Source organism: Malaclemys terrapin, chromosome 3, assembly GCF_027887155.1.
Source record: "Malaclemys terrapin pileata isolate rMalTer1 chromosome 3, rMalTer1.hap1, whole genome shotgun sequence".
NCBI classification, from domain to species: Eukaryota; Metazoa; Chordata; order Testudines; family Emydidae; genus Malaclemys; species Malaclemys terrapin.
The window spans coordinates 19,010,841-19,037,633 of record NC_071507.1 but is presented as its reverse complement, the minus strand read 5'-3'; the positions used below and the strand labels follow the sequence as shown (position 1 = coordinate 19,037,633).

Below are 26,793 nucleotides of genomic sequence, written 5' to 3'. Positions count from 1 at the left end.
TATATTAATCAGGAGGTAAATATAATGCAACCGGTTAAAACACTATTCTCCGGGTCATTGGTGCCCATGCTGATAATACACCTGAATTTCCCCAGGCACATGACCTGATATAGCAATTGTGAAATTAGTGTCCTGTTGGTACTCATACTTTGTAGGGGCCCTTGGTGACCTGTGACCACGAGATCTTCTGTGCAGCTGTTAGCAATGTGGCTGACTGGGCTCAGCGCTGCCTAAGTGACTCACCCCTGGGACAGGGTGGTAGGTCCCTCTGCAGATTTATAGGCAGCAGCAAGTCTCTGCTCGGACCCCAGGGAAGCACCAACAGCCTCTGAGGCTCCGGGAGATCAAAGCCCGGCAGGCTCCGGGCCGCTGCCCAGCAGCAGCTGGCGCCCAGCCGGGAAGTGTGAAAATCGGGGCGGGGGTAACAGGTGCCGATATTAGACAAAGCCCCAACTATCGGGACTGTCCCTATACATCAGGACATCTGGTGCCCCTGGCAGCAGCGCCTGGTAGGGACAGAGCCCCCCCCCCCCTTCCCCCGCGGTCTGACCCCTCTGCCCAACACAGAGCCCACTGCCCCCCCGCCCTTCCCCCGCGGTCTGGCCCCTCTGCCCAACACAGAGCCCACTGCCCCCCCGCCCTTCCCCCGCGGTCTGGCCCCTCTGCCCAACACAGAGCCCACTGCCCCCCCGCCCTTCCCCCGCAGTCTGGCCCCTCTGCCCAACACAGAGCCCACTGCCCCCCCCCGCCCTCTTCCCCCGGGGCATCATGGGAGTTGTAGTCTCTAGCGCTACATCGCAGCACAGGGTCTCCCCAACTGGGACAAGTCCCAATTAAGGCCAGAGGCCCCTCTAGCAAGGTGCGGGCTTCATTAGTTAATTGCTGCTCTGGTCATTACAGCCCCGGGGCCAAATCCCCCCCCATTTCCCCTCCGCTCAGACTTTCGCTTCCCCTTCGCCCCCCCGCCTGCCCAGCGGGTTCTGCCCAGCGACTGGTGACGGAGACGGGTCTGTGCGCCGCTATTGGCGGGATGTTCCCCTCTCAGCCAATCCCTGCCGCGGAGCGGTTCCGGCTCAGTAGCGGGGACTCGGGAGCTGGCAGCGCGCAGCGAAGTTCCCGGGGTCGTGCCCGGGGTCGTGCCCGGCGTGTGAGCGGCCGAGAGCGGGTCCATGGGCCGAGTCCTGCCGCGCTGAGCGGGGCGGCGATGGCCCTGGCGCTCCGCCTGCTGCTGCTGGCGGCTGTAGCCCTGTCGGGGGGTCACTCCCGTGAGTATCAGGAGCAGGGAGGGGGGAGCTGGGTGTCGGGGGGCAGCCAGGCCGGGGGGTGCAGGAAGAGGGGAGCTGGGTGTCGGGAGGCAGCTGGGATGGGGGAGCTGGGTGTCAGGGGGACAGCCGGGCCAGGAGGAGCAGGGAGGGGGGAGCTGGGTGTCAGGGGGCAGCTGGGCTGGGGGGTGCAGGGAGGTCGGAGCTCGCTGTCAGGGGGGCAGCCGCGGTGGGAGGGCGCAGGGAGGGGGGAGCTGGGTGTCAGGGGGGCAGCCAGGCTGGGTGGGTGCAGGGAGGGGGGAGCTGGGTGTCAGGGGGGCAGCCAGGCTGGGTGGGTGCAGGGAGGGGGGAGCTGGGTGTCAGGGGGGCAGCCGGGCTGCGGCAGTGCAGGGAGGGGGGAGCTGGGTGTCGGGGGGCAGCCGCGGCTGGAGGGCGCAGGGAGGAGGGAGCTGGGGGGCTGAGAGCCACTGAACTGTAACCCTTTAATCTAATGCCAACCTCACTGAGCCAGGGGGTGTGGCTTCGTTGGGGCCTGCACCCGTGGGTGCTGCCAGGGCCGGCTCCAGGCACCAGCTTCTCAAGCAGGTGCTTGGGGCAGCCGCTCTGGAGAGGGCAATTATTCGGCGGCAATTCGGCAGACGGTCCCTCACTCCGCCTGGGAGCGAAGGACTTGCCACCGCAGATCGCGATCGCAGCTTTTTGTTTTTGTTTTGGCTGCTTGGGGCGGCCAAAACCCTGGAGCCGGCTCTGGGTGCTGCACACACTGACAAGCCCGTCACAGCCTCCTGAGTTGCTCAGACTGTGGGGAAATTGCCGGTTACAAGCGCTGCCCAGGCTGTTTCATTCCCAGCATCTCAGGGCAGGATGAGGCTTTCAGACAAGATTTCTGTTTTGCTGATGGTTAGTGAGAGAGAGTAAATTAGCCCCCCCACACACCCCATAGACCAGGCTTAAATGAAGGGAAAAGGCTTCTTGGATCTCTCTAGCCTTTAATGGCTCCCAGAAGGTTCTTCACGCAGAGTCCTGCACTTAGGACGGAAGAATCCCATGCACTGCTACAGACTAGGGACCGAATAGCTAGGCAGCAGTTCTGCAGAGAAGGACCTAGGGGTTACAGTGGACGAAAAGCTGGATATGAGTCAACAGTGTGCACTTGTTGCCAAGAAGGCTAACGGCATTTTGGGTTGTATAAGCAGGGGCATTTCCAGCAGATCAAGGGACGTGATCATTCCCCTCTATTTGGCCCTGGTGAGGCCTCATCTGGAGTACTGTGTCCAGTTTTGGGCCCCACACTACAAGAAGGATGTACATGAATTGGAAAGAGTCCAATGGAGGGCAACAAAAATGATTAGGGGGTTGGAGCACATGACTTATGAGGAGAGGCTGAGGGAACTGGGATTGTTTAGCCTGCAAAAGAGAAGAATGAGGGGAGATTTGATAGCTGCTTTCAACTACCTGAAAGGGGGTTCCAAAGGGGATGTATCTAGACTGTTCTCAGTGGTAATAGATGACAGAATAAGGAGTAATGATCTCAAGTTGCAGTGGGGGAGGTTTAGGTTGGATATTTGGAAAAACTTTTTCACTAGTAGGGTGGTGAAGAACTGGAATGGGTTACCTAGGGAGGTGGTGGAATCACCATGCCTGGAGATTTTTAAGGCCCATCTTGACAAAGCCCTGGCTGGGATGATTTAGTTGGGGTTGGCCCTTCTTTGAGCAGGGCGTTGGACTAGATGACCTCCTGAGGTCTCTTCCAACCCTAATCTTCTATGATCTTACAAAACTGGGTGACTGGGCAACAAAATGGTAGGTGAAATTCAGTGTGGATAAATGCAAAGTAATGCACATTGGAGAACATAATCCCAGCTATACCTATAAAGTGATGGGGTCTAAATTAGCTGTTACCACTCAAGAGAGATCTTGGAGTTGTTATAGGTCTCTGAAAACATGCACTCAATGTGCAGTTTCAGAGTGGTAGCTGTGTTAGTTTGTTTCAGCAAAAACAACAAGGAGTCCTGTAGCACCTTAAAGACTAACAAATTTATTTGGGCACAAGCTTTCATGGGCTGGAACCCCCTTCATCAGATGCATACACGAAAGCTTATGCTCAAATAAATGCATTTGTCTTTAAGGTGCCACAGGACTCCTCGTTCTTTTCAATGTGCAGTGGCAACAAACAAGCTAACAGAATGTTGAGAATCATAAGGAAAGGGATTGATAGTAAGACAGAAAATATCATATTGCCTCTATATAAATCCATGGTATGCCCACATCTTGAATACTGCATGCAGATGTAGTCATTCTATCGGAAAAAAGAAATATTGGAATTGAAAAAAGTACAGAAAAGGGGAACAAAAATGATTAGGGGTATGGAATAGCTGCTACATGAGGAGAGATTAATAAGATTGGAACTTTTCAGCTTGGAAAAGAGATGACTGGGGGGATATGATGAAAGTCTATAAAATTAAGACTAAGGCTTTGGTTTTTTTGCACAGAGGTAGCGGAAGTCATGGGATCTGTGACTTCAAGCAACCTCCATGACTTCAACACGGGGTGGCCGGAAGCTGTGCGGTCTCCCTAGCACCTGTAGGGCGTGGTGTGGTGGGGCGGCCTCCGTGAGCTGTGGGGGAACCAACCGCTCCCAGTTGCTGTGGGCGGCAGGGGGACCCGGAGTTTTGAGTGGCCTGCGGTTGCCTACCCCTCTGGGTGGTGTGTGGGTCACGTAGCTGAGCTCCCCATTTTGCCATGGATATTTTTAGTAAAAGTCACGGATGGGTCACAGGCTTCCGTGAGCTTTTCTTCGTTGCCCAGGACCTGTCCAGGTGTGATACTACAAATATCCATGACAAAATCATAGTCTTAATCAAAACAACAAAGAGTCTGGTGGCACCTTAAAGACTAACCAAGACTAACTTAATCAAGACTGGTATGGAGAAAGTGAATACCGAAGTGTTATTTACCCCTTCACATAACACAAGAACTAGGGGTCACCCAAATAAATTAATAGGCAGCAGGTCTAAAACAAACAAAAGGAAGTATTTCTTCACACAACACACAGTCAACCAGTGGAACTCCTTGCCAGAGGATCTTGTGAAGGTCAAGACTATAACACGATTCAAAAAAGAACTAGATAAATTCATGGAAGATAGGTCCATCAATGGCTATTAGCCAGGATAGGCAGGGATGGTGTCCCTAACCTCTGTTTGCCAGAAGCTGGGAGTGAGCGACAGCGGATGGATCACTTGATGATTCCCTGTTCTGTTCATTCCCTCTGGGGCACCAGCCATTATCCACTGTCGGAAGACAGGAGACTGGGCTAGATGGAGCTTTGGTCTGACCCAGTCTGGCCGTTCTTATATTCTGAATAAATTATAGTAAATTCTGTGCACAGCCGGTGTCCTGGCTCCTACCTGTAGCTTGGACGCATCCCCCTGCCCACCTTGCCTTCCCCAGCTTGAGCTCCTGCATCTCCTGTCCTGCAGTCCTCCTGCCCCACCCTCTCCCATAACACCCCTTTTCTTCACACGGCACTCCAGCCCTGGCCCTCCTCCTGGGCCCCCTCTCCTGCCTCACACTCCCCTGTACCCCCAATACACTGTCCCCATATGCTCCCCTCCTCCCCACATGCTCCAGCCCCCCTGTACCTCCCCACCCCTTCCCCTCCTTACTCCCCCTCCAGTCCTGCCTCCCTTTCTCCTTCTACCCCACCATCTCTTTCTCCCCGTCAGGCCGTTCTGTGAGCCCTTTCCCAGGTCTCTCTCCCACAGGAGTGCTCCTAAGGGATGGCACCACCTCTCGCATATTGCCAGGGGCTCCTGGCAGGGTCCGGTTGGGTCTGACTCCCCCCTCCTCCAATCTACCCCCCCCAGGCCTGCACTCCAGGCGCGTTTTGGACACAGTGGTGTCGGAGCCTGGCCCAGGGCTGCCCTGGTACAGACGTGTTGTGTACGTGGACGATCAGCTCAACTACGTCTACACCAGCGAGACGCAGCGGGCGAAGCCCGGCCTAGTGTGGATGGCGCAGAAAGAGGGTCTGGAGTTCTGGGACGAGATGACCTGGTGGGCACAGCGCTACCAGAAATGGTACAACGCAAGTCTGAACACCTTGAGTCAGCTCTACAACCAGACTGAGGGTGAGTGAAGGACAGGACATGACCTAGGGATGCAGGGACATCGGGGGGGAGGAGGGTCGAGACGTGGTTCATGTAAACAGGTATAAGGGACACCGGGATGTGTGTTGGGGATTGAGGGAGGGGACAGAGCCCAGTGGGGCACTCAAGGGCATTATACCAGTTCCCATACCGGATCCTGCTCCTCTTGTTTTTGGACCATCTCTCCCGCTTCAGCTCAGCAGGTCCCTTATCACCTCAGACCAGTGGTCCCCAACGCGGTGCCCGCAGGCGCCATTGTGCCCGCCGGGGCATTTATAGGTGCCCGTCCACCAACTAGTGCCCAGAAGGGGAGAGAAGCCGCTGTCTGGGCCTGCCGGGGACAGAGAACTCCAGGGCTGCAGGCTGCGGGCGCCGGTGATCTCTGTCCCCGGCTTCCCTCGGCGCTGCCCCACGGCCCTGCGCCTGACGGAGACAGAGAACTCTGGGGCTGCAGGCTGCCGGTGATCTCTGTTCCCGGCAGGCATGGGGCTGCGGCTTCTCTCTCCGCTGCCCAGAACTGCGAACCCCTCCCCACCCCAAAAAAGGGTAAATAAAAAAAGAGCAAATTCACATGGTAAGGTGAAAGAATAATTGCCGAATAATTTAATTAATACCTTTTACATGTAAAATTACCTTTTTTAGCTTATGGATTCATATATTATGTAATATTAAATATGATGGTTTTCGTATTATATAAAGTACAAATACAAAATAAGTCTTGAAAAATTGTTGGCGCCCGCCACACTCTTCTGAAAACATGAATGTGCTCTTCACCACAGAAAGGTTGGGGACCACTGCCTCAGACCATTGGGTGCTGAGTATGGTGGAGGAGGGTTATACGCTTCAGTTCGTTTCCATGCCTCCCTCTTGCCCCCCAACCCCGTCCCTCTTCAGGGACCCTTCTTATGAACAACGTTTAGCCCAGGAGGTGCGAGCCCTTCTCTGTGCAGGAGCCCTGGAGGAAGTGCCTTGGAACTTAAGAGGGAAAGGGTTTTACTCCTGTTATTTCCTAATCCCGAAGGCCAAAGGGCGTCTCCGACCCGTTCTAGACCTGCAATGCCTCAACTGTTACCTCAAAAGGTTGAGCTTCCGCATGGTCTCCCTGGCCTCCATCATTCCTTCCCTGGATGCAGGGGACTGGGACGCTGCCCTCGATTTGAAAGATGCCTATTTCCACACACCTATATTCCAAGACCACAGGTGGTTTCTCGGGATCGTTGTGAACCAGACTCATTGCCAGTTTACCATCCTCCCATTCAGCCTGTCAGCAGCCAAATGGGTCTTTATGAAATGCCTGGTAATAGTTTCAGCCCTTCCTGAGAAGGTGAGGGGTGCATTTGTATCTGTACCTCAGTGACTGGCTGGTCAATGGCCAGTCCAATCCCAGGTGAAAGCCAGCAACCACCTCGTCCAAACAACCTTTCGAGCATTGGGCCTGCTGCTAAACGAACAGAAGCCAACACTCGTCCCGGCTCAGAGGACAGAGTTTATCGGAGCGTTGCTCAGTTCTACCCAGGCCAGGGCCTTCCTCCCAGAAGCCCACTTCCAATCAGTGTCATCACAGGTCAAGGCCCACTTAGGCTGTTGGGTCACATGGTCATGTGCATATATGTGGAGTGGTATGCGAGGTTGCACCTCAGACTCCTTCGGGCTTGGCTGGCCTCAGAGTACTGGCCAAACAGCCATCATTTGGACTCGGTGCTCACAGTGCCTGCCCATCTCAGGCACCTCACGACACAAGGTCAGTAGTCCCAGCAGGAACTCTTGCTACGGATAAATGTCAGAGAGCTCAGGGCGGTCGGCCTAGCATGTCAGGTGTTGTTACCCACCATCGCAAGCAAGGTGGTGCGAGTTCTTACAGACAATGGCAGCCATGTTTTACATCAACAGGCAGAGAGCGGCCTGCTCTTCTCCCCCCTGTGTCAGGAGCCATTTGCTTGTGGGAGTTCTGCATAAAGCACTCGGTCCACCTCAAAGCTTCTTACCGTCCGGGAGCCGAGAACGAGCTGGCAGCTCAGCTCTTCTCACCACGAATGGTCCCTATGTCCCGACATAGCAAGGGCCATTTTCCAGTGGCGGAGTGCTCCCCTCATAGACCTGTTCACAACCAGACAGAACAGGAAATGTCAGCAGTTCTGCTGTCTGCATGTCTGCAACCCGGGCTCACTCACAGATGTCATCTTACTCCCTTGGAGAAATCACCAGTTCTGCACCTCCCCCCCCCGATTCCTTTTGTGCACAAGACTATACCTACAAATCTGGGAACCCATCCACCTGGAGGACTTAAACCCGGTTGTGTCAGAGCTCACAGGGCCTTCCTTCAAACCACTGGCATTGTGCCCTTTCCTGGAAGGTCACCTTTCTGGTAGCAATTACCTCAGTCAGGAGGGTCTTGGAGATTAGTGCTTTTATGTCAAAACCTCTGTATACAGTGTTCTTGAATGACAAGGTACAACATTGCCCCCACCCTGTGTTCCTCCCAAAGGTAGTCTTGGAGTTTCATTGTAATCAGGGTATTTTCCTGCCCATTTTCTTCTCGAAGTTGCACAAGAATAGGGAGGAATGACATCTCCATACCTGGATATTAGGTGCGCCCTGGTGTTCTATATAGAAAGGACTATATATAAAGTCGATCCATAAATCCACACAGCTCTTTGTGGCAGTAGCTGATGGGATGAAAGATTCAGAGAATTTCAGCCTGGATCACATTGTGCATTCACATGTGCTGTGAGGTTTGAGAGAGAGATAAGCAACTAGTATGTTGTGGGGGGAGGGATAGCTCAGTTGTTTGAGCATAGGCCTGCTAAACCCAGGGTTTCAAGTATCAGGGGGTAGCCGTGTTAGTCTGTATCTACAAAAACAACCAGGAGTCTGGTGGCACCTTAAAGACTAACAGATTTATTTGGGCATAAGCTTTCGTGAGTAAAAACCTCACTTCTATCCGAAGAAGTGAGGTTTTTACTCACGAAAGCTTATGCCCAAATAAATCTGTTAGTCTTTAAGGTGCCACCAGACTCCTTGTTGTTTTTGTAAACCCAGGGTTGTGAGTTCAGTCCTTGAGAGGGCCATTTAGGGAGCTGGGGCAAAAATCTGTCAGGGGACAGTACTTGGTCCTGCTAGTGAAGGCAGGGGACTGGACTCGGTAGGAATATCTCCATATATTTATATTTAAAAAACTGGGTACAAATTCTATGAGACCACAAGCTTCCTCAGTGGTGTTCGTAGCCCAAGCTTGATCCAGGACATTTGCAGAGCAGTGACCTGGGCATCAGTACATACTTTTTCTTCCAACTATGCCATCACCCAGCAAGTTAGAGATGACATTGGGTTTGATTGGGCAGTGTTGTAATCCATGTGTCCATGAACTCCAAGCCCACCTCTTACAGTACTGCTTAGGAGTCACCAAATGTGGAAGGGACGTATGCAAGCATTTGAAGAAAAAATGATTACTAACCTTTCTGTAACTGTTGTTCTTTGAGATGTGTTGCACATGTCGATTCCACGAGCCACCGTCCTCCTCCTCCGTTGGAGTTGCCAACAAGAAGGAACTGAGAAAGTGCGGGGTCAACTGGTCCCCTCACACTGTGACATAAGCGCATGGTACCAGAGGGTGGTAGAGCCAGCGCTTTTCCTGAGGGAAAAGTTTCCGGTGATTGTGCGGGGCACGCACACCTAGCGTGGAATGAACGTGTACTCACACCTAGCGTGGAATGAACGTGTGCAACACATCTCTGAGAACAACCATTACAGAAAGGTTAGAAACTGGTTTTTGTCCAAGCCTGTGGCATAGTTCAGGGACACAGCTTAGTGGGCTTGACTGGGACACCAAATTGTATTTTAATCCCTAGACTGCATTTTTCCAAATGTGATTAGGGATTTTTGGGTGTCTGATATTCAGACACCAGATACTCCCACTTTCTGATCAGGTCCCCTTAAAAGGTCTCAGTTGGGCACCCAAAATCATTAGTGATTGCTGAAAATCTAGGCATTTACCTCGCTGTATCAAATGCAGGGTGAGGGAGGGGTGAAAATATTTGGGAGCCTCTGTGGGTTATTTTTGTGCCCCCACATTCTGCCCTGTTTGCCAAGCTAGGGGTCTGATCTGTTCTCTGCACTTTTCAGTCTTCCTCATGATCCCCACAGTGTTCTCTGTTCACCACAACCTCCCTACCTGTCCCCTAAATTTTCCTTCCTGTCCCCATCCCCTTCCCTTCCCGCCTCCTATCAGCCCAGGGGTGGCTGTATTAACTGAGTCTGCTTTTGGTTGTGTGCGAGATGGGGGTCGTTGTGAAGATTAGCCTGGCTGTAGGAAAATGGTGGCCAGCTGAACTAAGGGCCATCAGTGGCCTGATCCTTATAAGGAATCACCTTGAGACAGTGGCCCTGTGAAAAAGAGGCCAAGCATCTGAAGTTGGTTCTTTGCCATTCCTAGATTGTGTTGGGGGTACGGGGAAGATGGGGCAGGGAAACAGATTGACCGTGGGGATTCTGTGAGGTCATTAAACTAGAGCAGAGGTTAGTGTGGGGGTCAGACTGTACCCCCTCCTCACAGGGGCATGGGGGTACTGTGTATGGCGGAGGTGGGGGATCAAGTGACCCTGCAAAATAAATATAACCAGAGCAGGAGAGAGTAGGGTACAGACCCTCTGCACTCACTCTCTTGTCCAGAATGACCCTGACTGCCAGAATTGGGGCAGATCCTCAGAGAGCAGAAGAGAGCTGGAGGAGATAGACCCCTGCAATATCTGGAGTACTCCCTTTTTGGTGTGTCACCCTGCACCCCCTGCAGGGAACATACAAGAACAAGCAGCAGTGAGGTACTCCTTGAAGGTTGTGAGCTCTCTGCAGTGGGGGGTCTTTAGTATACAAGACTCAACATATGGAGAGGGTGCCCCCTGTGGGTTTGGGTTCCCACCTGAAAGGAGCTGGGAGGGTGTAGGACCCAACAGCATAAATGGGAACCCCATATCCCAGGGGAGGGAGGGCCCAGTAGCAAGGGGAGGACCCACTGGGCTACCTGCAGTGGGGTCTTGGTGAGATTTTCAGAGAGAGGCTGCTGCTGAACCTCAGCTGTGTTTCAGGGTTTCACATTATCCAGACGGTATTCGGCTGTGATCTCCGGGAAGACAACACCATTCAGGCGTTTTACCAGGATTCATATGATGGACGAGACTTTCTTACCTTCGATAAGGAGACGATGACTTGGGTAGCAGCAGATATTGGGGCCCAGATCACCAAGAGGAGATGGCATGCTGAAGTAGATGATATCCAGGGATGGAAACACTTCCAGGAGGAGACATGTATTTCCTGGCTAAGGAGTGCTCTAGAGTTCGGGAAGGAGACTCTACAGAGGAAAGGTAAGGCAGGGAGACAAGACCCACCCAGGAGGTCATTACAAGTTACATCTCCATTCTCCAGCCCCAGTTCCAAAATGGAGCGGGGGGCATAGGGGGCCATTCAGCTAACCTTGTACCGGGGATGGGTGGGGAAACAACTCCTCTTCTCTCCCCCCTCCCTCCCCCCCCCCAGCTCTGCTGGAAAAAAAGATAAATTGAAAATGTTAAAAGCAGTTCAGTGTAGAGGAGCTGTCTCTCCAGAGCCACTTGAACAAATGAGCCCAACTTCACACCACAAAATCTACCTCTTCCCTTGGTGTCATGCAGCGTTATCAAGGCAATCTGCATATGGATGTGCATTTTAGAGCACTCTGAAAAATAGATTCTGTAGAGAAAGCTTCCCTGAACTTTGAGTATGGAATTGCCACCACTTCTATGGACACCAGCTTCATTTACCATAAAATTCTTCCTCATTCAGTGTCTCTACCATCATATTTCTTGCGTTACCCCCAGCCCCTGTGTTCCACGAATGACGGTAGTTTTGACCTTGTTGCCTCTTTGTTCAAACTTGTCCCACAGTCATCTATGTGCTTCCATCCATGCCATCCCCTACATGTGGAATTGCCCTCCCCATATTAACCTGGAAGAAGGCTCCCCTTGTCCTTAAAGTTTTCCCCCTCAAGACCTGCCTTTGCTGCAATACTTTCATATTTACTTTTTGATTCTTTTATCAATAAGACATCAGATAATCACACTCAGTCAAATTTATTACCAAAGCTTTTTAGTTAAAGATTAATCAGCACAAACATAGAAGGGAAGAGGTTAAATGCTTTACCACTCTGATTCAGGAGGACAGTTGCAGCAGCAGTCTGCTTCAAAATGTTAACTCACTATTACTCATGTATGTACCTTGTCTGTTACCATGGACGCAAATTTCCCAAACTAGTTAGCATCATTACACACCCTGATCTTTCCCTTCCCAAACAGTTTGCACTCGCTGTTCAAGGTTACTTGAAATTTGTACCCAGTTTTTTGCAACATACTAGTTGCTTATATCTCTCTCAAACCTCAGCAGAACATTATCTTGTCCTTTGCCATCTTTACAAATGCCAAGAAGAAAAAGCCATACACAGCAGTGTAATGTGTATGTCAGTACCATGGGGCCAGGAAATGGATTTTTCAACATGTGTAAATCCTTTTGAAATCTATAATATTGGGGTAAATAGTTTTGGTAACAACCTACAAGTAATTAGCCTATTAATATTAACTTGTTTGAGGGGCAGTTTACAACCATGTGTCATTTTTTTGTTTAATGGTCCTTTCCATCTCTAATTGGTCAGTTTATCTAGTTCATTTTTTGAGCCCTGGCCAGGGCAAGATTCTTTGCTGTTTCTTACCCAGCAACTGATAGGAGATGAGCACAAATGCAGCATGTGATTAAGGACTGACCTCTGTGACACCTGTATCTGGAGCTTAGTGAAGCCTTTTAAGGTACTTGTGTCATTGTGCCTGGGAGCAGAGGCTTCTGGTTTCCACACTCATAGAATCTGGTCAGGGACCTGGATTCGGGGTTCACCATTGCTGATGCTGTGAATTCGGCACAGAAATACTCTAACATGGTGGCTCTCATCAGAGGGATTCTGTCTCATGGACTCTCATCCTCTCCCACTGCTCGGGTCTCCGAATTTCATGCTGCAAAGCTTCAGCAAAGGCTGCCTGGCTTAGAGCTTGAAAACAACTAACTTCAGTTTCTTCTTTTTCCCAGTGTGCCCAACAGCTAGAGTGAGTGACAGGTCATCTCATGATGGCCTCACCACCCTCTCCTGTAAGGTCAGTGGGTTCTATCCCCGGGACATCACTGTGATCTGGCTGAAAAATGGGGAGAGCAAACAGCAAGATACCTACTCTGAAGGCATCCTACCCAGTGGGGATGGGACCTACCAGACCTGGGTGACAATGGAGATTGATCCCAAGATCAAAGCCCATTATTCATGTCACGTGGAGCATGAAAGCCTGTTAGAGCCACTCTCTGTCTCCTGGGGTAAGGAGTTTGTGTTTGTGTCTGTTTTCCTAGTGGGAGAGGGGGATTCCATTAAACTCAAACCCTGAAAAATTCTCATTCCAGCTTCATCCTATAAATCCGAATTTCCTTAGGGTTTGTGAGGCCCTGTCCTCTTTGGCTCTGTCCCTCTGCAGAGAGAGGGGGGGCCACAGTGCCTGGGGCTCATGTCTTGCTCTCCAGTTTGCTGCCTCTGGAGCGGTTTGATACATCTCAGCAATACAGTGTCTCTGAAGGGAGAAGATTAACAATGAGACATTAACGCTGGAAGAGAGCAATCTGAGCCCCTGCATAGCCCAGGGCAGGGAATCACACCAGGGACCAACCTGGTAGCCTGTGGGCAAACTAGAGCTGATCCGTCAGAAAGAGATGCTCATTTCAGTTGTAAATTCTCCAAGGGATGGAGAATTTATCACATCCCAAGGAAAGCTCAAATCTGCCCCTTATTTCCAGTCAGAATTGGTCTTGCTTCAGCTTCCAGCCCATTCTCAACTTCAGCAGGTTCTCAGAAACACAGCTCTCTGGGCCCTTCATTCTTGCCCATGTGGCCAGACGTAGAGGTTTAATTTTGGGAGCAGCTTGTTTTTGTGCGCAGTGATGCTGGAAGAGAGGGTCTGGCCTTGGCATGAAGCGAGGAGGCAGATTAGAGCCCTGCATGACAGGGGAGAGTCCCCTATACCCCTAGCACAAGGAAGAATTTATTACATGTGGAGCTGCCTTCCAGACATCTTTTTGCTTGGTTAATTGGGATGTGGAAAAATGCAACATTTGGAAGTGCAAACAATTTTTGTGTCGTATGCTGGCAGCAATTCACCTGGCGGCTCCTTCTGCTGGTCTCTTTGGGGAATCAGCTCACCAGCCTCTGGAGCGCCCTCTGCAGGCCAGTGTCCCACTTGCCACCAGGCCCCGTGTCCCTTCCGGCCCCCTGGCAGTACCCCCTTAGTCTGGGTCTCCCCTCCCAGGAGGACCCACCCCCACTATCCCCACCGCGCCTCAGCCTATGGGCTACTGCCAGTCATCATCCAGCCCCCGTTCGCTGGGGCAGACTGCAGTCTGTATTAGCCAGTCATTATAGGCAAGGGGGGGTTTGGACCTTCTGCCTCTGCCTACCCGGGGGCTGCCCCCTTCAACCTCAGTACCCTGTATGGCCTTAGACTAGGCCCTGCAGCCTGAGGGTTTCCCCAGGCTGAAGCTCCCAAGCTTCTTTGGCCTTCCCCCAATCCTGCTCCACTCTAGGTACTTTCTGCAGCCAGGTTCTTCCCTCTCTGCATTCAGAAAAAGACTGTCTGCTCCAAGCCCACTGTCCTCTTATAAGGGCCAGCTGGGCCCTGATTAAATTGGCCACAGCTGTGGCTGCTTTGCCAATCAGCCTAACCCCAGCCCTCTCCCAGGGCTGTTTCAAGCCCCCCTGGGCATGAGTGGGGTAGCCACCCCGCTACAGTCATAAACCGCATTTCCTTATTCTCTTAGAAATATTTTTCTTTTTGCTGTATTATTATGTGGATCTTTCAGTTTCACTAATCAGCTTCTCCTGTTGTCTGAAAGTGTATACAGCACTCTGGGTTTAACAGGTGTGACGGGGCAAGCCCAGATGCCCATAGTAAAGTAATGGGAGACAGATATATTTGCCACAGGCTAAACAAATCCCTGTTACCAGGATAAGCAAATGACAGCTGCTCCAGGTTAATTAAGACACCTGGGACCAATTAAAATCTTTCCTTTTGAGTGCCGGGAGGACATCTAGGTTGACTGGGACACCTGAAGCCAATCAGGGGCTGGCTGAAACTAGTTAAAAGCCTCGGAGTTAGTCAGGTGGGTGAATGTGACAGGAGCTGTAGGAGGAAGCCTTGCTGTTGGAGAGACTGAGCAGTACAAACCATATCAGGCACAAGGTAGGTGGCCCTGAGGTAAGGGTGAAGTGGATCTTGAGGAAGTGGCCCAGGGAATTGTATGCATCCTGTTTCTAAAAGGTCAGCTACCATAGCTGATACTATTAGGGTCCCAGCTGGAGCCTGGAGTAGAGGGTGGGCCCGGACTCCCCCCTTTGCCCCCTGATTAATCATGGAGACTGGGAGGCAACAGAGTCTGTGCAAGGGAGGATAGCTTCTCCTCACCTTCCTTGCTGGCTTATGATGAAAATGGCTCAATAGGCTGTGACCCTTGCCTCTAGAGCAGGGGTTGTCAACCTTTCAGAAGTGCTGTGCTGAGTCTTCATTTATTCACTCTGATTTAAGGTTTTGCGTGCCAGTAATACATTTTAACGTTTTTAGAAGCTCTTTCTCTAACTCTATAATATATAACTAAACTATTGTTGTATGTAAAGTAAATGCAGTTTTTAAAATGCTTCAAATTAAACTAAATGAAAATGCAGAGCCAGCCCCCCCCGACTGATGGCCAGGACCCGGGCAGTGTGAGTGCCACTGAAAATTGGCTCGCGTGCCGCAGGTTGCCTACCCCTGCTCTAAAGAGAGAAGGGCTACATAGAGGGTCACAGTGAGGCTCTGAGGCTAGCAAAATTCACCAGGAAACACGGGACCCACAGAGACAAGGACAGAACATTGTCACACAGGTTTATATAAACCAAGAACAGTATTAAAATATCCCTGTCGTCCCCTCTTCACTTCTTGCCCCCTCAAAAAACCTGCATTGTGTCTGTAACTATTCATGGCAGAGAAAGCCAGAGCTTTGAGGTCAGTTTTTAGTTTATTACAAGACTCCTACAATGGGATTGTGTTCCATTAGTCATAAAAGTCAGCGTGGTCGGGGGTGGTTAGGGGCTCCTGGGTTCTGTCCTTGGGTCTAGGAGGTAAGTGGGTTAGAGCAAGGGTGCTGGGAGCCAGAACTCCTGGTTTCTATCCCTGGCTCTAGAAGGGGAGTGGGGTCTCGTAGGTTAGAGCAGGAGGTCTGGGAGCCAGGACTCCTGGGTTCTGTCTCTAGAAAGGGAGTGGGGGCTAGTGGGTTAGAGCGGGAGGGGCTGGAAGTCAGGGTTCCTGGGGTCTATTCCTGACTCTTGAATTGACTCACTGTATGATCTTCAGCAAGTCTTCCTCCTTTCCCGTTTAGGGACGATACTGACACCCATAGTTAGGTTTACGAAGATTTATTAATGTTATAAGTCTTCTATTTCAAGTGCTAAATATTTATTATGAATTGAAGTGGTAGAGGCTGGGTCTAGTGTCCACAACTTTCTATGGTGGGGTGCAATGCATGGTGGCTGCAGTGGAAGGGGTAGGAAGGTTGCAGGACTCAGCCCTTATCTTGGGAGCTGACTGACTGATCCCTGCAGTGGGATGAAAGGAGGGTTTTAGTGTGGGGGTTCCCCATTGATCATTCTCTCCATTCCATTTCAGAACCAAATAACAATCTGATTCCCACTGTGGCTGGAGTTATCACTGCAGTTGTCCTGATTGGTGTTATAATTGGAGTAGTTGTCCGAAAAAAGAAACGCCCAGGTAAAGAGGCTGGGATGGGGGTATTCCCTGGACTTCCTGGGCCCTGCACACCCACCTAAGGACAACAGCAGTACAGGAACCAGTGTCTGTACAGTGTAACTGTCCCACTGTGGAACTGAGCTAATGACCCCCATGGGAGCTGCTGGAGGGCCAGACCCAGAAACTGGGTACGGGTAGTTTTTTTGGGGTTAGGTTTTCCAATGAGCTTAGCACCAAGTGCACTGAGGTCTTTGGAAACTGTCTCGTTGTCTTTGTCTCCTGCCGATTGTGAGCGCCTGGGACCTTGAGTCCATTACTGAGCGCCAGGGGGCTGTGCTGGGCCAGGGGCCCTGTTTCTGAGCCGCGGACACAGATCGGAGTCGGTTCCTACCTTGGGAGTTGAATTCACTGAAATTTGCCTTTCCTCTGCAGGGAGGAAGGGAGACGGCTACACTGTAGCTCAGGGTAAGTGACAAGAGACCCATCGCCTCTTTTCAAGTGACCATCTTTGAACAGCCATCAGTATTTGCTTGTGGATTTTAGCCTAGAGGTACTGACAGGAGATCCTCGCTCCCACTTATAGGCCTTGTCTACAATGAGGATTTTAGGGAAATCTCCAAATATTGCTCTAGTGCAGGGGTCTCAAACACACGGGCTATATGCGGCCCGTGGAGTTGTTTTTCTGCGGCTCGCGAGCACCTCCCGCCCGCCCCCCCTCCCCCCCCCCCCCCCAGTGTTTACGTACAGAGGCTCCGACCCAATGTGCACTGGGGGCAGGGCAGGCTCCTCCCTGGCCGCCCTGCCCCCGCACGGCTCCGGCAAGCTGCTGGAACCTGGGAGAGGAGGGGCACAGGGGTCTGTCACTGTTGCGTCCAGGCACCACCCCTAGCAGCTCCCATTGACTGGGAATGGGGAACCGCGGCCAATGGGAGCTGCTGGGGGTGGTGCCTGGACGCAACAGTGACACAGACCCCTGTGCCCCTCCTCCCCCAGATTCCGGCCTCTTCCCGGAGCACCGCGGGAGCAGGGGGGGCAGGCAGGAAACCTGCCCTCAGTGCATGCCGGGCCAGAGCCTGCACCCTGACCCCCTGCTCTGAGCCCCCTACTGCACCCCTCCTACACCCCTGCCCTGAGCCCCCGCTACAGCCCGCACCCCTCCTGCACCCTGACCCCCTGTCCTGAGCCCCCTGCTGCACCCTGAAACCTCCAGCACCCCGACCCCCTGCCCTGAGCCCCCTGCCGCACCCTGCACCCTGAGCCCCCTGCCGCACCCCTCCTACACCCTGATCCCCTGCCCTGAGACCCTCCTGCATCCCGACCCCCCTGCCCTGAGCCCCCTGCTGCACCATGCACCCCTCTTGCACCCCACACCCCAACTCCCTGCCCTGAGCCCCCACCACACCCCTCCTGCACCCCCTTGGGGCAGGGAGGGGGCAGAATTGGGGTGGGGATTTCGGGGAAGGGGCGGGGCCTCATGGAGGGAGTGGAGTGGGGGTGTGGCTGAGGGTGGCGGGGGGGGGAAGTTTGTGTAATGCGGCTCTTGGGCCAATGTACTAATCCTCATGTGGCCCTCGTGGTCATTTGAGTTTCAGACCCCTGCTCTAGTACCATAGAATTGTAGGACTGGAAGTGATCTCGAGAGGACATCTAGTCCAGTCCCCTGCACTCATGGCAGGACTAGGTATTATCTAGACCAGTGGTTCCAAACTTTAACCTGTGAACCCCTTTCACTAAAATGTCAAGTCTCGCAAACCCCCTCCTAAAAATGAATATTTCCAGGGATTTTCCCCTTTACCGGAGTATAAATTATAAAAGCAGTGACCTTGGAAATATAAAATTTGTTTTTATGACATGCTTATTACACACTATTTATTATTAATTATTATATATCATTACAGTATTTTTATTACATTATGAAAACGGCAACACTCTTCCAAGGTCTCACTTTCGTAGCTTGTATCACTTTGAATAAGCCTGTTTATAAGACAAAGCTCCTATATTTCATGAAGGAGTATCAGATGTGAAACAGCATGAAGGTATTTAAGAAGCCAACTCAAAGAGTTCCTCCTACACAAGCATTCAGGTCTTGAGCAGTCCAGGCAAACAACACACCTTACAACAGAGCTTAAACTTGTTCTTCATAATAATTTAAAAACAATAGTAGCTGCCTATTTAATTTTAAAAACAGCAAAAAATATCCCCCTCCCTTTCCATTTCTTATAAGGAGTCTTGAAGTTTAAATCTCCTCAGTATGATAGATATGCTTGCTTTGATCTGCTTAGCTCTTGGCAGTCCAAGGGCTCCGGGCTGCTGGCCTTGTGATGCTCAGGGTCCCTATGGACAGCTCTGTCCGCCATTAGGGAATTTTTTCCTGAGAACCCCCTGTAACATTTTGCGAACCCCCAGGGGTTCACGAATCCCAGTTTGGGAACCACTGATCTAGACCATTCCTGACTAACCTGCTCTTAAAAACCTCCAGTGAGGGAGATTCCACAACCTGGGAGGGACTGGGGGGACGGATAGCTCACTGGTTTGAGCATTGGCCTACTAAACCCAGGGTGGTGAGTTCAATCCCTGAGGGGGCCATTTAGAGATCTGGAGCAAAAATTGGGGATTGGTCCTGCTTTGAGCAGGGGGTTGGACTAGATGACCTCCTAAGGTCCCTTCCAACCCTGAGTTTCTATAATTCTAGCCTCTCTAGACAATTTATTCCAGTGTTTAACCACCCTGACAGGATTTTTTTCCTAATGTCCAACCTAAACTTCCCTTGCTGCAATTTAAACCCATTGCTTCTTCTCCTATTCTCAGAGGTTGATGAAAACAATTTTTTTCCTCCTCCTTGTAACTACCTTTTATGTACTTGAAAACGGTTATCACATTTCCCCCTCAGTCTTCTCTTCTGCAGACTACACAAACCCAGTTCTTTCAGTCTTTCCCCATAGGTCATGTTTTCTAGATCTTTAATCATTCTTGTTGCTCTCCCGTGGATTTTCTCCAGTTTGTCCACATCCTTCCTGGACACAATACTCCAGTTGAGGCCTAATCAGCGCAGAGTAGAGTGGAAGAATTACTTCCTGTGTCTTGCTTACAACACTCCAGCTAATACATCCCAGAATTATGTATGTTTGTTTTTTTTTGCAACAATGTTACGCTGCTGACTCGTATTTAGTTTGTGATCCACTATGACCACTAGATCCCTTTCTGCAGTACTCCTTCCTAGGCAGTCATTTCCCAATTCTTTATGTGTGCAACTGATTGTACCTTCCTTAGTGTGGTAATTTACATTTGTCCTTATTAAATTTCATCCTACTTACTTCAGACCATTTCTCTAGTTTGTCCAGATCATTTTTGTATTCCAAAGCACTTGCAATGACTCCCACCTTAGTATCGTCCAAAAAACTTTATAAGTGTACTCTCTGTGCCATTATCTAAACCATTGATGAAGACATTGAACAGAACCAGACCCTGAACTGATCCCTGAGGGGCCCCACTTGTTATGCCCTTCCAACATGACTGTGAACTATTGATAACTACTCTCTGGGAACGGTTTTCTAACCAGTTCTGCACCCACCTTATAGTAGCTCCATCTAGGCTGCATTTCCCTAGTTTGTTAATGAGAAGGTCCTGTGAGACAGTATCAAAAACCTTACTGAAGTCAAGATGTACCACATCTACCATTCCCCCCGCCCCCAATAAAGCTTGTTACCCTGTCAAAGAAAGCCATCAGGTTGGTTTGACACAATTTGACCTTGACCAATCCATGCTGACTGTTACTTATCACCTTATTATCTTCTATGTGTTTTCAAATTGCCTAATTATTTGCCCCATTATCTTTCTGGGTACTGAAGTTAAACTGACTGGTCTGTAATTCCTCAGGTTGTCCCTAATCCCCTTTTTTAGAGATTGGCACTATATTTCCCCTCTTCCAGTCCCTCTCCCCCATCTTCCATTACTTTCCAGAGATATTGGCTCAGATATCTCCTCTGTCAGTTCCTTGAGTATTCTAGGATGCTTTTCATCAGGCCTTGGTGACTTGAAGACATCTAACTTGTCTAAATAATTTTTAACTTGTTCTTTCCTTATTTTAGCCTCAGATTCTACCTCAATTTCACTGGTATTCACTATGTTAGACGTCCAATTGCTATGAAACGTTTGGGTGAAAACCGAAACAAAAAACATTTAGCCCTTTTTCCTTTTCCCATGTTCTGTTATTGGCGTCTCTTCTTCATTGGCTAATGGGCCTACCCTGTCCTTGGTCTTCCTCTTGCTTCTAATGTATCTGTAGAATGTTTTCTTGTGACCCTTTATGTCTTTAGCTAGTTTGATCTTGTTTTGCACCTTGGCCTTTCTAACTTTGCCCCTACATACTTGTGTTATTTATTTACAGTTGTCCTTTGTAATTTAACCTAGTTTCCACTTTGTGTAGGACTCTCTTGATTTTTAGATCATTAAAGATCTCCTGGTTAAGCCAGCGTGGTCTCTTGCCATCCTTCATTTCTTTCCTGTACAGTGGGATAGTTTGCACGTGTGCTCTTGATAATGTCTCCTTGAGAACTTTCCACCTCTCTTGAACTGTTTTCCCCTTAGACTTGCTTCCCATGGGCTCTTACCTACCAACTCCCTGAATTCGCTAAAGTCTGCCTTCTTGAAATCCATTATTTTATTATGTTGTTTTGCCTCGTACCATTCCTTAGAATCATGAACGCTATCATTTCATTATCACTTTCACCAAAGCTGCCTTTCAAATTCTCAATCAGTTCCTCCCTATTTGTCAAAGTCAAATCTAGAACAGCCTCTCCCCCAGTAGCTTTCTCCATCTTCTGAAAGAAAAATTGTCTCCAATACATTCCAAAAACTTGTTGGATAATCTGTACCCTGCTCTGTTATTTTCCCAGCAGAGGTCTTCTTCAGTAGTGTAGAGTGGCTGTAGACACATGTTCTATAACCTTGCTCAGAGGAAGTCTAGATGATGCCGTGGTTAAAAACACCTGAACCCCGTCTCCTCAGTTCCTCCACCTTTGCTATCACTGGTGGAATTGCATTGCTTGTGGGGATGGGTCCCAATTTTGCTAGTGCAGACAAGGCGATAGTCAGGAATGTATACGGTGGTGTTGGACTGAGTTATTATCCCCCTAGAGCTGTGCTGTGTGTGGCTGAGTGTGACCCTGAAGGTGTCTGACCTGCTTTTAATGTTATACTGTGCTTTTTTTGACTCATCTGAAAGTTGGGTTTCAACACATGTGAAATCTGGGTCTTTTTCAAAGCCTGTTAAAGCCAATGGGCATCTTTCCATTGACTTCAGATCAGCACCAAGCTGTCACGTGGATGACAAGTTCAAATCCCCTCCTCAGTAGTCTCCATAATTAGCTTTAGGAACAAGACCAAGACTAACAACTATGGGAAATATTTACATAAATGATGGACTGCATCTGAGGCCATCTAATGCCTGGCACCAAGAGTCAGTATAAAGTGCGCAGATCTGCCGGGCCCTGCTAGGGTGTAGCCATCCAGCTCTCTTTACCCTCTCGGGGGTGCCTCCAGCAGATAACTGAGGAGGTTTGAGAAGTGCCAACACAACCTCCTCAGAGCACCCCCCCTTCCTCCTACAGTTGGCCCTCAGTTGTGCCTCCTTCGCTCCTCCTTGTTACTCCAGAACAATGGAAATTCACATGCAAGAACTTTGTTAATATGGAGTTAAGGTTGCAGGTGCTCAGCCCTGCCCTGGGCTCCCTATGTCCTTTCAGAATGGGAGTGTTTAATTCCCAGAAGTCAAAGGTTGGCAAACCAGGATATGCAGAGCAATTATGATTAGGGCCCTACCAAATTCACAGCCTTGAAAAATGCGTCATGTACTGTGAAATCTGGTCTTGTGTGCTTTTACCCGATACTATACAGATTCCACAGGGGAGACCAGCGTTTCTCAAACTGGGGTTCCTGACCCAAAAGAGGGTTTTCGGGGGGGTTGCAAGGTTATTGTAGGGGATTACAGTATTGCCACCCTTACTTCTGCACTGCCTTCATAGTTGCGTGGTCAGAGAGCAGCCGCTGCTGGCCAGGTGCCCAGCTCTGAAGGCAGCGCCCTGCCAGCAGCAGCGCAGAAGTAAGGGTGGCAATACCACAACCCCCCTACAATAACCTTGCCGTGCTTCCCATCCCCTTTTTGGGTCAGGACCCCTACAGTTACAACCAGTGTTCCCTCTAATTTTTCCCACTCGTGTGCAGAATGAATCTTGTTATGTGACACCAATATGGAGGTGATGTGTGACAGATCACCTCCATATTGGGGCACATAACAAAATTAATGGGATGGGGCTGAGGGGTTTGTTTGGTGCGTGGGAGGGAGCTCCAGGCTGGGGCAGAGGGTTGGAGTGTGGGGGTGAGGGCTCTGGGGCGGGGCTGGGCTGGGCATGAGGATTTCAGGTTGCAGGAGAAGGCTGGGGCAGAGGGTTGGGGTGCAGGTGGGGACGGCGGGGGATGAGGGTGCTGACTGATGAAAAAAATATATAAATACACTAGCCAGATTAGATTTACCAGAAACTAGAAACTGTTCAGCTCCAGTTTCAGAATGTGTGTTAAATTGTCTTGCTTTCAGACCCTATCTGTCTAGAAATTGCATTAAAGCACAAATACATGAATTGAAAATGTATGTTTTATATAGGATCAAAGATACTGTTGTATTGGGACCAGTTGGCCTTTACCTTAACTTTCCCAGCTCTTCTCAATCCCTTGCAATCTGTCTTTCAACTACTCGTTCTGCTCAGTTTGCTTTCAACAAAAGGCAAGAGTGATTTTCTTCTCTTAACTCAGTTGCCTTGAGTGATGTCGCTTTCTCCTTTGCCTTGTGTTTTCAAACAACAGTTCTTGGTTTTCTTTTGGTGTTTCTCCTACCTGCCCACATTTTCATCAGCACCCTTTGGGAACTCCTCCTCTTAGGGTGGCTAAAAATCACAACTAAAATGTTTATTTAAATTATGACATTTAAATTTAGGGGTTTTTTTTGTTTTGTTTTTGAAAATTGAAGTCAGATTTCTTATTTACATATTGCTAGATCTTCTCTTCCATTATATGGTCTTAAATTGCCAAAGTGAATGTTTTCTACTTTTTTGGTTTTTTAGTTTCCCAATTGTTAATAAAATTTCAGATTTTATGTAGATTTTTTTCTACTAAGTTTCATACTTAAAATGCTCATCTGTGCTGAAAAAGACAAGACCAAGGCCTCATTAATATCCCCTATTATGAGACTACACAGACTGAGAATTGAAAAGCAAATAGCTTGTGCTCTGTGCCTCCTTTGTAAAGAGCTTTGAGATCTACGAGTGAAAAGGGATGTGTAAGAGCTAGATGATTTGCAGCCCGCATCACCTTCCAGTATACAGTACTGCCACAAGTAAAGAGCTGAAATCCTTCAACCGTCAGGTTTTGCAGTTTGAAGTCAATGGGACTTGTGCCCTAAGCACTCTTGAAAACCCCTCCCTTAGATGGTTAAAGGCAGGCTGAAGAGCCTAAATTTGGGCTCCACTTTTTGAAAAATTTGGCCTGTATAAAAAAATTGGTATTTAATCAGTTAAATTACTGAGAGTTTAACTAACTCTGACCCAGTATGGCCATTCTTATGTATCCTTAACCCACCATCTCCTACTTTGCTAGCCTTTGAATGTTGAGTGTTCAGTGCTCCCATTCTGAAGAGGCATGAAGAGCACAAGTCAGTGCTGTCCCCCTACAGTGGTAATGTTTTTTGCATGTGAATAATGGAAATCCAGGGCAGCTGCACTGTAGACTGATCTGTGCACCAACCATCTCAGCACTAGGGAAGAGTAAGGTGATGACTGTTCCCTTTGGATAAGAGTCCCCTGAATCTACTAACTACATTGAAACCCTGCCTTGTGAGAGATGCTAATATACTCTCTTCTCCTCCTCTGCACAGCAAATGACCAAGGATCTAGTGGCTCTGACATATCTGCCAGGGGTAAGTGAGGGGGGCTCTAGCCTAGGGGTTCACTGCTCTCACTGAAGCCTCTGGAAAGAGACACCTAGTCCAAGTCATTGGACCCTGAGTCTCAGTGGCCCGTCCCCTCTAGCAAACCAGCCCAAGGAGCAGAAAAAGGGAGTTCTGGATCTTTTATTTACACTGGGGGTGCAGGAACAGGTTTGCTGCCAAATCCCCCTTGTTTCCTCTGTGGTGAATTTAGGTGTGAAAGACTCTAGTGAGAGGGATTTCTTGGTGAACTGCTGATACAGCATTGGCTGAGATTTGTAATGATAAACCCAGCTGCTTCAGAGACCAGTCTCCAGTGAAACTGCCGGGAGGGAGCAGGAGCGACAGAGCCCAGCACCTCAGGCTCCAGGAACAGACTTGAGCTAAAAGCTTTGTCGGCGGAGTTAGAGATTTTGTCCACTGAACACTGCAGCCACTAGGGTGACCGCCCCACAGCAGTGTGCACTGTCATTGCAAAACATTATGGCAGGTTCCCTTTAATAGATGTTGCCTGTGTTTAACTTCTGCAGCTTAAAAGAGTCTGTTGGAGTCTGTGCCACAACCTGAGGGGACCCCAAAGAGGAAGATGGATGAGCTCTGCTCTGTCTCCCTACAAGAATCAATGAACACCTGCCAAGCTTTTCTCTAGTACTTGGAGTGTCCCGTGTGGGATTTCTGGCCTCATCTATCTGCTCACTGGACCACTTTTTGCTTTTCAGATGCAATAATTTCTATAAAAATGCTTTATTTGCACAAAATAATTTCCAAAATTTTAATGGATAAACTCATTTAGTAATTGTTAGCATTTAGTGTGTGCACTCAGTGTTCTGCCCTATGCAGTGCTGTTTGCACACCCTGTACAGTATGCTAGATATGTGAGCAGTAACTGCTTGTGTGTATATGGTGGGGGATGTATTTAGCACAGAAAGCTATAACACAATCCAATGGCTGGTACAGAAGCCCGCAAAAATAAGTAAATAAATAACTGGTCAGACGCTGGTCTGAGTGGTACGGTAAGGAGGTTGGGGGGTTGGAGAAGGGGTAGGGAGCTCCAGGGATGGGGACAGGCAAGGGACAGGGAGCAGGAGGGGTTGGATGGGCCAGAGGTTCAGGGGGGCAGTCAGGGGCAGGGAGAAGGGGGGTTAGATTGGTCAGGGGTTGGGGGGGCAGTTAGGAGACAGGCAGCAGTTGGATAGGCATGGGAGTCCCAGGAGGTTGTCAGGGGACAGGTAGTGGGTGGGGTCCTAGAGGGGAAGTTGCGGGGGGGGTTCTCAAGAAGGGGGAAGTTGGGTACAAGGACCCGTGGAGCATTGATAAGTCGTGGGGGGCAGTTGGGGCAGGGGTCCCAGGAGGGGGTGATCAGGGGCCAGAGGGGTTGGATGGGTTGGGGTTTCTGTGGGGGGCAGTTGGAGGGAGTGGATGGGGGCAGGGTGGGGCTACCCTCCCTCCCTGGGGCGTGCCCTATTTTTTTAATGTTAAAATGTGGAATCCCTACTCACAGCGCAGCTCTCCATTTACAGCAGGAGGTCTCAGCTTCCTCACTCCCTCCCCCTCTTTCCTGTTGCTAGTGGCCAAGGGAATGCTGGGAAATGTAGTTCTTTCCCTGCTCGAGGGGTGGCTATATAGGCAGGGAGCTAACCAAGGAACTACAGCCCCCAGGACCCCCTGCGGGTTCTCAGCTCCCATGCTGGATCCCTGCTGCCCCTGCAAATGGGCTGCCCCAAGCACGTGCTTGTTTTGCTGGTGCCTAGTGCCGCCCCTGGACACGCAGCAGGGGGTTGTGGATGGCCAGCAGTGCCGTCCGGAGGAAGAGTCTTCTCTGCCCTTCCGAGAAGAACTTTCCGAAGACCCAAAACCAACAGGATGTGAGGCATTAGCAGATTGCCCAGAGCCAGGCTCCAACTCCTGGGGCTAGAATGGCATCTCCATCTAGTGGCCCCCGGAGGCAGCCACTGCAGGGGACCCAGCCAGCCCCGCTCCCAGAGCTGTCTCATGCCCTGGCAGAGTGTCCTTACCTCCCCCACCCTGGCTGTGTTCCTGTAGCCCAGGAGCCTGCTGTCCTGCTGCCAGTCCCAGCAGCACAGGTCTTCGGCCTCACGGATGCTGAGCCTTGGGAAAGAGAGAGACACACATTTGTCATTCTGGTTGCAGTGCTTGTGTCCTTCCAATCCCATTGGTGACTGCACAGTGGGTAGAGTCCTTGCTGCGTGCCTGGCCCAACAGAATTGCAGGGGAGGGGTGTAGAACGGAGAAAGAGACAGACAGAGACTAATCCTCCAGCTGGGGTCAGTCTGAGAGAAAGTGGCTGGGGTCCCAGTCTCACTCTTCTATCGGGTGCCATTTCCCAGCTGGGTTCCTTACCCCTCTGGTGCAGCAGCAGTTGGTAGAGCCGGTAAACCCCCTCCCTGGCCTGCCGGCTGATGTCCTGGGCTGGGTCACTGATCAACAGAGCCAGCTGTGCAACGTGGTGACCCATCATGGAGAATTCTGCTCAGTTCTAATGGAAGGGAGAGGGGACTCCATCCGCATTTTCCTGTCAGCTCCCAGTCCCCTGTGGGCCAGGACTCTCTTTTTCCCCTCAG

The 26,793-nt window shown here is 50.3% G+C and overlaps 1 pseudogene; it reads left to right on the top strand.

Moving 5' to 3' along the window:
- Positions 1-1,169: 1,169 nt before the first annotated feature.
- Positions 1,170-25,206, top strand: LOC128834416 (class I histocompatibility antigen, F10 alpha chain-like; annotated as a pseudogene).
- The last annotated feature ends 1,587 nt before the right edge of the window (positions 25,207-26,793 follow it).